This window comes from Coturnix japonica, chromosome 1 (genome assembly GCF_054131305.1).
Source record: "Coturnix japonica strain WE chromosome 1, WE-NBRP24, whole genome shotgun sequence".
In the NCBI taxonomy this organism is placed as follows: domain Eukaryota; kingdom Metazoa; phylum Chordata; class Aves; order Galliformes; family Phasianidae; genus Coturnix; species Coturnix japonica.
In genome coordinates, this window is record NC_140663.1 from 59,790,687 (window position 1) to 59,803,431 (window position 12,745).

At 43.6% G+C, this 12,745-nt stretch overlaps 1 protein-coding gene across 44 annotated transcripts in view; it reads right to left on the minus strand.

The window, feature by feature from the left end:
- PPFIBP1 (PPFIB scaffold protein 1) overlaps window positions 1-12,745 on the minus strand; it is a 96,722-nt gene that overhangs the window by 58,217 nt on the left and 25,760 nt on the right. The gene's annotated exons all lie outside the window — the stretch shown is intronic.

The window sequence follows — 12,745 nt, forward strand, 5'->3', positions numbered from 1 at the left end:
AACCACCACCCCCTGCTCCAGAACATGGGGCATGTTTTTACAGGAGTGAAGTAAAAACCTCAGCACAAAGATGTGAACTCTCCCAAAGTTCAAGACATTTATTAGCAATGTGCAATCCACCATCAAACTAGAGTGGCAAGCTCCACCCCATCGTCTCCCATGGACCACCCTGTCCTTTCCCTGACAGGTCAACTGAAGCCCAACAGAAGTTTTGGAGCTGAACACACTGCAGCTTTATGCAGCTGCGTCCAGTGATCTACACTGGGCATGAGGTAACAATACTTAATCTCACACTACAGCAACTTCACGCTTTGGTTTCCCTGTCAGACTTTACATAAACTTGTGAGTGATGGATGTTGCAACGCAGACAGACAATTGCTTGCCACCATGTAAAATCAAAACTAGTACAGCACGGTTCTGGGGATGCTGACTGGCTACACTCAAAATATTTTGGATGAATTAATCAGTCTTAGTATTTCCATATAAATGATCCCCTAAACGCTTATTCTCAAGATAAAACTTCAAAAACCTCTAGGGATCAGATACACTTTTAATGCTACATTTCTTTGAAGTATTTTCCCTTTGTATTTCAACGACACTTCAAAGTTTTCCCACTTACATACAAATTAAATCAGACATTTGATGCTAAAAGAAGGAGACAATAAAACTATTCCACACATTCCCAACCCTTGGTGGGGGGGGGGGGGGAAAGAAGACTCAGTCTCAGAGAAAATAATATATTAACCATACTCAGATTTTCACTACACCAGCTGCCCAAGAAGGATTTCTTCATCTATGAAAGGTCAAATGGAACCATACCACAGTACAAGTCCCAGTCCCTCCTCTGTCTGAGATCCCTGTCCCAACAAGCAGCACAGGCTTAATCTGCAGGATGCAGTCTTGCTGACATCAAGGGGGAGTTTGTAATTAAAGGCAGGGCATGGCCCATGAAGGCCACTGGAGGGAGAAAACTGTTGATGGGGAAAACAAAGGTCCACCTGCACTGTTAAAGCCCTTACAAAGTTTAACAGGCATTAAACAAAACAAAACAAATCAAAAGAGAATGCAAACAAATCATGACAGTTTCCCTTAATTCCCACAAACTAGCACGTTCCGTGGCAGCCACATGAATATCTGGGGCCAAATACTCAGTGTTCACGCATCAAGACCCAGGAGTCACCTGGAGATACATAAAACTCATTCTTAAGCACTGAATACGTTTTATAAGGTTGATGATTGCTTCATATCAAATTGATAAAAACAAGTATTGTTCCTGTATTTCCCTTTGTCAGGGCTACTACCCACCTGCCTACTGAGCCACCTGTAAGGGGACTGTTTGCAGAGGGGTTACATTTAGTTCTGAAGTTCTGAAGAACTGATGTTGTTCCCCATCTACAGGATCGGATGCTCCTCTGAACGCCTTGCCCTGATGAACACAAAGAAGGCACTTAGTCCAGGCTGGGCTTGCAAAAGATGCTGGTGATACCAAGGCCCCAACTACGATGTTCTTGCTATATGAAAAAGGAAAAGTAAACCCAACATGGTCAAAAATGTTTCCTTCAAATACACTTACACAGTTCTGAAGGACTGAAATACCCTGGAAATACAGGGCTAATGAAATAACACTATTATTACCAAGTTTCTAACAAGAAGTCCAAAAAGCAAGATCGCAGAAAGCTCCAGTAACTTCAATGCTACAACACAAAAACTATCCTAGGGCAAACTTTTAAGACCAGCCACTGCAACTGTACTCTAAAGTTCACAAAAGCTACATGCTCCTACAATTCACTGTACAATTTAACTGGTTTTCTAGAGGAAACAGTCTCGCTTGATTCCTGAAGATAAATACTGTGTATAAATAAGCTGCAAGTTCAACAGTAAATCCTGCTGAAGTTGCAGGAAATCCACCTAACTATATGGAGCTCTTGAATGATGCACCTAAGCATGATTACTGCTCTTAAAGCCTTTACAAATAGAGTTCAATAACATTATTTTTCAGTAAGAAAAAAATTCTTGTGGTGGAACATGCCTAACCTTAAAAATCTAGTGGAGATGTTCCTTCTATTTTCCTGAGATCTACTGCAATGCAATCTGAGTGGCAAATGGGCTGGATAACATGCAACTTGTTGCCTTCAATGCTTGTTGATACCAAAATACTGCTTCCAAAACAGTACAGTAACACGCTCTATGCAACTACTCCCACTGCTATTGGCCTTATCCAGCAAATCATCTTTTGATCTCCCAACTTTTCCAACACTCTTTTTTCCCCCCACCTTTTGAAGTCTTTGACAGAAGCCTGACTCCTTGACGTTAGGCCTTCCTAATGAGAGATGGAAAAAAATCTGGAAAAACTCAGAATTTGATGGAAAAAAAACAAAAACAAACAAAAAGAAGCATCGTTCACATGGCAGGTTCATGAGAAAGCTGTGTTTCCTCATTTTTTCATCAACTCTTGAGAAATATTCAGAAGATAATCCACCCGGCCATACATTTAACTATGAATGCTGGCAATCACCACTCCAGTTTATCTAAATTCCAGTTCAACATCCAAAGCCTAACCAAAGTTTCACAGATACGTACTCTAACAGGATCCGGTACCTCAGTGTGGTAATGAGCACAACTGTGGAAGTGGATGTACCTGAACCATGCAGCTGGCCTTTTGGATTTGCCTTTTGCTCTTTGATAACATTTTTTTAACAGTTCTAAATAGAAAGCTTTTGCTTCCTGTAAATGTCTCAGGGATCATAAATGCATTCGGGCCTCCAACAATATTTTAATGAAATATCAGTTCTCGCTCCTCTATTTGACTTGCAGGCAAAAAAAAACCAAACAAAAAATTGCCATTTTAAGGAGACAATCTTAAGTAGCTTTCTGAGAAATGCCAAGAATACTGAATTGTCACTTCTGTGCCCTGGTTTGTTGTGTTGTAGGGTTTTTGGTGTTTTTTTTTTCCTAGTAACTTATTTATATGTCTTTAAAAGAAAGTGTAGTGCCATACAAGACAAAGTTGCATGAAGAGACGTGTTGTATTTTAGGGATTGTAAGCAATGTCAGCTCATCAAAAATCTTCAAAAAGTAGAGTTCTAATTGCCTGCACTGCATTATTGCATCTAAAAAAAGGCACTGGGAAATAATGTGAACAAGGCAACTGCTTAAGCACCATTCCACTTTCCTAAGCCAAGGATCAGTTATCAGTGAAACAAATGCTGATAACTCGGGTGCCCTTCTAATGCTTTGGTACCCATTTTGAAGCTTCTGCAAATCTGCTTAAACGTTATTCAATGAAAAGTTGCTTGTGACTTACAAAATCTTCTTCGTTAAAGGAAAAGAAACCTCAACCTGTTGCTTGTGCACTGTGATGCCAACTTGGTATACCAAGGCTTCTGGATGCTACAGCACAGTGGTCCAAGTACAAAACTTCCAGATTAGGTGGAACAACTGAACATAATACAAACAATTTGGCAACACAAAGGGCAGATCTACAGATGAAAAACACAATGTTTTCCTAATCCCAGCTAAATAAAGAGAGCTAGCCTTGCTTAAGACAGGCATCAAAATGAAGGAAAGTGCTTAATCAAAACAAACAGCCTAGACCACCCAAAAGGGCTCAAATTAAAAGTCACCCATATCAGCTGGGAATCCTGTCATTTTGTCTGAACTGTTACTTTGATGGACTAGCCTACCTGAGTGATGCACGTGTTCATCTGCCTGTGCAGTCACCCCTTAATGAGTCATTATGGGTTGGACTAGATGACCTTACTGGTCTTTTCCAACCTTAATGATTATGATTCTTTTCTATGATTTTCTCAGCAGCAGGAAGAAAGCAGGTGCTTTCTCATCCAGCATGCACATTAAAACACAAAGGCACTAGAAAGGCATCTCCACAGTCTGTGCGTCTTGAAGGTTCTCACACAAGGACTGTGGCCCAGCCCTGCACTTCCCTGCAAGTCCTGACAAGATCCCAAGAAATTGGTGGGGCTGGCAGCAAGTAACCTGGCACCATACAGCGCTCCAAAGAGCCTTTTGCAAATACCTACAGACTGAAATAGGGCCACGTGTATTTCCTCTCCTACTGTAATGCAAGCAAGGCTCCACACTTGTTGCAGATTACACTCAAGACAGTAAGTGCTACATCTTCACTGTGTGGATCGTGGCTCTATACATATCATAACACGCTGTAAATTATACACAGCTTAACTCTTAGTAATGCAAGCCTCAGAACTGTCTCCATATTTTGTGGTTGCAGGAATTAACAGACACTGATGACTAATCTGATAGTAAGAACATTAAAAGAGACAGCTCTATCATTACTACTCCTTGTCATGTATGTACATGGTTTCTTGTCATCACAAAAGTCTGTATTAATGGTTTCTTCTCATGTAGCAATGTTGGTGGGCTTCTCTTTCCCATCCTTCCCACAGGCAGTTATTCTTAGCAGTACCATACCTACTCTTCACTGACAAAGGATTACTGCTATCTGACAATACAGAACAAGAAAGAAGAACTTTAACACCAGATCCTGGCAGCATGAAAACCCTGTGGCAAGAGGCACATGATCCCAATGAGCACTCACAGGTCCACGCAGAGCAAGTTATGCCAGTGCCTGGTGCACACCGTTGCTCCTACTTCTCTTCCCAAAGCTCTGAGGCACAGCATGAAGCCTGGTGGAGATCTTGCAAATAGGAACACAGCTGCATACCAGAACTCTTTCTTTGCACAGTGTGGGCCACACACAAGAGATAGGCTACAAAGGAGTTCAAGATGCATGCAAAGGCAAAGCTGGCTAAGATGCAAAGATCTACTCCTAAGACACAAACCATAACATATTAATATCTCAAAGTGTCAAGCCTGCAAATAGCAACCAATATTAAACTACTGTATTGACAGAGGTCAGAAGTAGAGGGAGGAAAGAAAAGGCAGCAATAACAGACATCCATGCCAAGATCTTAGACAGGAAAGCATCAAACCCACAAAGAGGCTCCTACAAGAACTTGGAAACTCACAATTGCAGACCAGCTTTGCTCTGTTGCTAGATCATTTGGGAGCTAAAATCCTGATAGTTAACAAGGTTATCTCCCACAGAGCCAGAGATGCAGCAGAATGACACCTCCCACCTGTGCTGTGAGCCTGGAGTAGATACGAAGGGCACCAGAGCAGCCATATACGTTTTGGTATTTCTTTGTTTTGTTTTGTTTTTTGCTTTCCCCACAACACCACAGCACCCAATGGGATGCTGAGCCTATTTTCCACCTGCAGGTGGACAAGAGGGGGTGGAGTGCCTGGGTGAGTGGCCCTGGCAGAATCCCTGGGGCTGCTTTACTACAGTTGTTGCCTGGTGGACTTTGGGTAGCACGACACCCACAGCACATCAAATCCAACTGCTCAGCTGCAAGCCATGCAGGTACAGCAGCCCAAATGCCCTGGCACGGAGCCTTGTCAGCATAGCTAATGCTGGTTGCCCAGTCCCAGAACAGAATTCAACTTGCAAAATATTATGGGCAGCTCCTTATCACACAAAGTGGCTTTAGACAAGCTCAACATTTTGCAGTGTTTATAATCTGTTCCCCTGAAATTAGACTGACAGCTGAACCACAGCTTGGAACAGAGATGATGATCTGCCCATCGGCACAGGATTTTTTCAGCAAAATCCATCTAGACTGAGATCAGCAAGTTGCATAAATCCACATTTGATAATAAGCACGTTCCTAATGCTACTGAAGCCAGTGGCACTGAGTACTTGCTTACCACTGAGTGCCTCTTCAACTGATTGATCAAAACAGAACCTCCAAATATAGAAGTTGGACTTGAAAATCTTTGTGGGTCCCATCTAACACGGGATATTCTATGATTTTAGATCCTGCTGGCTTTGTGCAACTTGCAGATGCTTTCAGTAACATCAGCACTCTTATAAGGTCCACAGTGAAATACCAGCTCTCCTTACCTTGAATGATTTCAGCCCAGCAGCCACCAGATGCAAGCTCCGCCACAAACTGAATGGGATCAAGTACCCACAAGCATCCTTTTAATTATGGCTGCAATCCCCCTTCTCTCTCCAATGAAAACGACTTTCTGAGCACAGCTGCTGGTGTGTGTGTGCACTGGACACAAGGGAAATGCTGAAAACTCAAATAAAGTCCGCCATACAGACACATTCAATAGCCATCTTGCTCTGGATTGCTCTAAGTGTGACATCACCACTTCATAAAAAGAGCAACCACTTCATCAGGATATCGCTAGGTAAAATGTACTTCAGTTTACATTGAACCTCTGTGACCACTTAGCTTGAGTCCATACAGAAAACACAGCAAAAATTACTCAGAGATTCAGGGTAAACAAATAATGTTCTATGATAATTTCCAGAACAGGTACAACCAGAGGCAAGATAGAGGAGAACCAGGCCCTCAGAGAAATCAATGAGAAGAGAAGAATGCAGCAACAGTTTTAATATGACAACGAAACAGAATTTTCTGGCCTACCATTATACTGAACACTCGGTGACTCAACTGAATTTGATCTCTCCTCATGAGACAAAGCTATTTGCTCTCCTACCTTCTTAAAGTAACTCAAATCTGTCTATGTCCTATTTTTAGTATCTAAATTAAGAATATCGCTCATAACCAGATTATATGGCATTTATTCTGAAGAGTAAGGGATACTGTTAGAGCTAAAAACTGAACACAAACACCCTGTGGATGTAAGCCTTGACATTTATATACTGGATTAATAAGTACTAAGAGGAATTTCTGATGTAGGGCATATGACCCTCCCTTCATTTCAAAGGCAATTATTTTAATACCATGATTTCAAAGTGTGACGAGGCCTGGAAAACACTTACAGACAGGCAGCTTTACCCAAAAAGCTCTCAGATTCCCCAAAAAACAATTTCAGGTGAATCTCTGGTTTTGAGATAAGAAAACACCTGGGAGACTGTTTGTTTCAAATAACCATTTGTGCATGTGCTGGAAGGGAGATAAGCAGACCTGCGACAAATGTCAATTTTATGCTGTATGGATCTGAGCCTCCCTGAAACAAATTGAGAAGGCTCAAGGATGGTCGATACACACATCCCGTTCAGGCACATCTCTCATTTTAAGCAGCATTACTCGCATTGCCGCAGCTGAGCCATGCCATCAGCTCCTTCCCGAGGTCTCAGCTGCAAACCACCAGTGGATTTCTGGAGCGGCCACATCCTTTGAAGCAGCCCTGGTCTTTCACACCTTGTCACCTATTCCTCAACACTCTTCAGGCACCTGAATATGGAACCTACCACCTTGGGAAGCTCAAAGGGCCTGCTTAGAGTTTGATGGCAAAGCAGAAAACAATTAAGCTCCCACTAGTCAGACCTAGCCAGTGCAACCCACCCTTCCACACCCAAGAGGTGTCTGCACACCTGCGTCAGTGCTCCCAACCCAGGGCTGCCCAGCTGATGCCACATGAAGGCCCATGCTGACAAGAGTCCCATGAACATCCCTTAGGCCACATGTGAGGTGATTTCCATAAACATCCACTCTTACCACTCTGATCCACCATAAGGATCAGGACCTGAAACAGAAATTCTAGCAGTTTCCCAGACCGACTTTGAATCATAGATATAGGTTAGCCTAGACATCCTACTCCAACAAGTACAACTGTAAGAAAGGCAGTAATGAGAAGCTAAGCTGTAATGCAGGACTTGTTCACGAGGGTGTGGGGATACAAGCAGTTGGACAAGCAATATGAAAGAAGATGCAATTTTAAACTCTTAACAGTTAAGAAAAATCCTGTGTTCACTTACATTATTTTAGAATGGAATTTCTTGGCTGTGCAAGCAAAACAGGGCAGGCAGTAATCAAGTTCACTGTGGGGAACAGCACTGGCTCAGGTACATACCACCTCCCACTTCCCAGTGGCAGTGGTTCACTACCTCCTCCAGCTCCCACTGCTTCTTTTGTTCTGTTCCATCTTGCCCATTCTTCCCCCTTTGCTTATATTTCCTTGAGTGCCAGTGATATTTGCCATCAGCCCATGATATCCCACAGCTTTTCTTTGCTGCTTGGAAACAGTTTGGAAGAAATGTGAAAAAACACAACAATAACAAAAAAAAAACAAAACAGCTCATTTTCCTGCTTGGCACAACCAAAGCCTTTTTTGTGAACTTACACTAGAGGAGTTGGGGGTGGAGAAGGAAGAAATAGCCAGAGAGTCAGGTAGCTCCCTCCCTCTTTTAATTTCAAATACCTAATTAACACATGGAGACACTGAAGTATCTCCAAGAAATTCCCTGATGGGGTTTATCAGCAAGATCCCAGTAACTTGCTCTGGACACATTCATAAAAGCATACCTCAAAAAAATTACAAAACATACACACACACAAAATTCAACCCACAAACAAAACTCCCCACACGGATGCTTCTCCTGAGCTGCCGAAATCAAAGACTAGGGAGAGAAGTGGTCATATAACTAATGAAAGGCATAAAGGCAACAACAGAAGCACACACGCTGCAAGAAGAGCATGAAAGCCTGCATACCAGCTGCTCTGCTCTTCCTGGTGCAAAATTCAGATCCCAACCCAGCCCCGCGGGCTCCCAAGCAGCATGAGGGAAAAACATCCAGAATCGGGATAAGCCATGTTCTGTTCCTCAAAAAAAACCCACAAAAAAATCAGCTGACAAGTCATCAGGAATTTGGGTATCATGTGAAACACTGAGTGAAATGAGAACCCTGCAAGCATGCCATGGCACAAGACAGCTCTTCTTAGAGCCAGAAGAAAGCACGCACAGATGAGGTAGTGGGGGTACAGGCTGGATCCAGAGCTGCCCAGGTCACCAGACCAGTTATCTTTAGGAGATGCTGCAAAGCACACTCCACCACACATGAGATTTTAGAAGCTGAAAACAAGAATTCAAACCTCCCCCCTTGCAAAGGAAAAAAAAATACTGGCTGTAGTACCTGAGTGCTGCGATCTGTTGCTGAAGATCCCATCTAAGGCATCAGGGTATCTGTCTGTCCTACTCATCCAGAAGAAAAAACAAAATACATGCTTGGAGTTAAAGATCAAGCCCCTAAAAGGGCTTGGCAATGTTTTGCATTCCCAGATAGTGCATGGCTGAAGACAGCTGCATTCCTCATCGCCTTTACTAGCAAGACATGCCTAGAATAAAGTTGCTCGAAGTCATACAAGCCTTTCACCAGAAAGTTTATCAAACAAGGCATCTGAACCCAGTCAGAAGGCGGACAGGCAGCATCTGAGAACCTGTGGAGAAGCAGCCCAATAATATTCCAAAGAAAGATGAAGAAATTCTTCATGTGATTTCTGCTCTTATGCACCACGTCACTGAATCAACAAGTAGGCTATATCTGTCCTACTCAGTGGAGCTAAACTTCTCTAATGCAGCTCAGCACTCTGAAACATCTTTTCTAGATTTCATTAAAAAAAGAAAAATATCAAGGAAATAAAGGAGTTTCAATGGAATGCAAAGCGGTAGTCATCAACATTGCTGCAATTATTTGCAGATCTGCTCTGTAACATCCCAGACACAACTTACAGCCAACAACAGGAAGGTAAAAACAAAAACCTTGCTGTGGCACATGATGGGGGTCATGAGAAGGTTTATTCCTGCGCAGTAACACAGTCCCCATTTAGGATACCTCTCTTTTCCCATCCCAGCCTCAGCTGCCAAAGAAGAAGAAAAAATACTTCTAAATATTACAGAAACAACAACAGTGTCACGTAGTTAGCAAAGGTTAGGCAAGATCATTCAAGATAAACATCTCTCCCTTTCCCTTTGTTGTTGATGGGAATCAAACACGATTTTTTCCTACTTTATTTTTCTTCATTTAAACAGGGAAGGTGTGGTGCTACTCCAGGAGCAGAGAGCCAGGATCTCAGGCTGATAATTCAACTCTTCTCACGGCCTAAGGTCCATTGACTTGTGGTTCATTCTCCCCTCTGTAAAACGGGGCAAATAATAAACTACTACACAATGATTCAGAAATTGCTTCATTCAGAGCTGTATCATTTTTTGAAGATGCAAATAAAGAGCCAAGTACTATTACCAGATGCTGCAATGATAGGTTTTCTCCCTCAAGCTACTTAAGGAAAGAAAAAAAACCAAACCCTATTTGTAATGAGATGCACTACTTAGAAAGTGGGACATCTTAAAAACAGATTGGACAATCTTCTTCCAGCTCAGAAAGATTATTCTCAACATATAAACCTCACAGGATTATGAATTTACAAAATGAAACATATCGGTTGACCAGGTTTCTGCAGACAAAATAAGCTTGCCTAAATAAACAGGGGAAATACACGTTCTTGGTCTTGAAGAAATCGAAAAGAGTTTCTCAGAGAAGCAAGGTTAGAAACGGAATTAGATTTGAAAGCTTTGTGGGGGATGAATTTTTATTTGCTGAATATAAAGCAACTGTCAGGACTGGGAAAGTCAAGTAAGGAAAAAAGGGCGGGCAGGAAAAAGCAGGGAAAGGCTCTGTGCAGCAGAGAGGTCACATGCGAGATAAACAGGGCAGTAAATGTAAACAGGGTTAATATATAGGGATGCACACAGCTCCCTTTCTCTCCGTACAGACATTTATGTGTAGTACAGAGCTGCCATCAGCACTGTGGGTGAACATAACGTGAAGCTACGTTAATGTTACCCAAACCACATTGCATAAAACATCAGAGCAAAAGCACAGGGACATGCATACTGCTTTCTGTAAGCTGCAATATTCCCTCTTGGAAGAAAGGGATGGAAAAAACCCAAACATACAAACCCTGCCCCTTTCCCCCCCACCGCATGCCAAGGGTGACACACTTCTTTCCCCTCTGGCCCAAAGTTCAATTCTCCTGCAAAGGGCTTAAAGGGTGGAGGTGTCATTCACATAAGAGAAATGTTAACTCAAAAATAAATGAGAAGATTTGTGGGCTTAACACTTCTTGTACCCAGCAGTGAATCACAGCAAAACTGACCTTCCTTCACCAGCATTCCCATGTTCTTCAAGGCCCTGGTGCTGCTTGGGCAGCACAATGGGGTTGAACAAGGCTGAATTTGAGGAGGGGGTAACTTCTTGTGCAAATCAGGAGCCTTATCTTGCATTGTACTCTTGACCACACAGTGGTCTTGGGTAACACAGTGACACACAAGTAACACCCCCACCCAAAACAATCATAAACATCCTACCTCTGTCCTTGTGTTGCGCCCTGCCCCAGTGTCTGGCCGCAATGGACCTCAAGCCCCAGGCAAGCACACCCCAACCCCTTGCCTCCCCACCCCACCCACAGGCAGTGCCGCACCTCCCATAGGCATGCAGAGGGGTCACAAGCTCCAGGAAACGCTCAGCACTATTTTGAGCATATGTGAGTTTAGCTCAACTACTAAAAGCCCAGGAGAAGCTGCACAGGGGCTGTACTCCACAGGACAAGCCACAAGCACTAATAAATGCAGTGATGAGATGTACACAGAGGGCAACGGGAAGCACTTGTGCTCATCTGCCCAACTGGGAGCAGCAGACAGCAGCTTGTAACGTAGCCTGGTGCTGAGCCAGAGGCAGGGACTTTGGGCCATCGCGCTAGGAGAGGTTTTTATTTGCTTATTTGATGGTGAAAGCAAGTAGCAGGAGAAATCACTTCCAGCCTTCCGGAAACACTGCTGAGGGAAATGGGCCTAACTTGAGCAGAAAGCCTCCAAACGACAGAGATACACTGGTACTTAGGCTGTGGGAACAGAGAGAGGACTGAGCGCCCACAGGTGCTGACTAGGAGGGATGTGAGCACACGCTTCCACCTGGAGCAATATGCAAGAAAAGGCAGATTTAGCTCCCAATGATTCTGACTATTCCTAGGGAAGGAAAACCAGCACAACATCTGGAAAGCAAGGATCCAGAGATTTCCAATGAAAGCAAGACATTCGCATAGTTGTGCCAGCAGACTGACAATCACCAAACACACATCCAGCAGAAGGTGGAGACCAGCCAACGTCAGACTTGCAATGACATTTTCATAGCCATGACCCATTCAAATCCAGCTGGAGTGCCTGGCCAGCTGGAATGTAATCCCCACAACTCCTATATGCAATAAAATTGAAAAAAATGGGACCTACATAGGAGGATAATAGGTGATAACTGCTCTTGGAGCCAGCAGACCACTGATTAAGAGCCTGGGGAATAAAAGCTTTTGGTGTCAGGCTTCAGGATTCCTGACAAAGAGCATCACTCTCTTCTTTCCAGGCCCCTGGGCAGCCTGTGGATCCCATAGAGAGTTTACACACAGTGATTTAGAGTGGGAAGGGTTGGAGGCCCAAGAAAAGGCACTGCAAGGACTGAAGCAGGGGGAAGGAGAGAAAGAGAAGGGAAATAAGGTCTTGAATAAAACACAGCCCCATCTCCAGGCAGGCCTGGTTATGAGGGATAGCACTGTGAAGCAGCAATGACCAAAGCCAGCTTTGGAGCTTGGTGATCACACCAGCAGTCCCAGGCAGCAGATGTGTACTTTCTGCTTTCCAAAGATAGAGTAAATCTCTGGGGACATGGCAAGCACATCCTTGGGGCACAGGCTGTGAAACACAGCAGTAAACAGCAGCCACCACTGACAGTCTCAACCCTGTGAGTGTGTGGCACAGCACGGCGTGCAGGTGAATGGGAGGGCTCCACAGTGACAAAAAGCAACAAAAAGCGCACACAAAAAGAGGTCCCAGAGGGAGTGGAGAGCAGCCTGATGAAGCACTTACAGTGCCAAGACAGCAGTTGTGAAGAAGCACAACAGGGCTG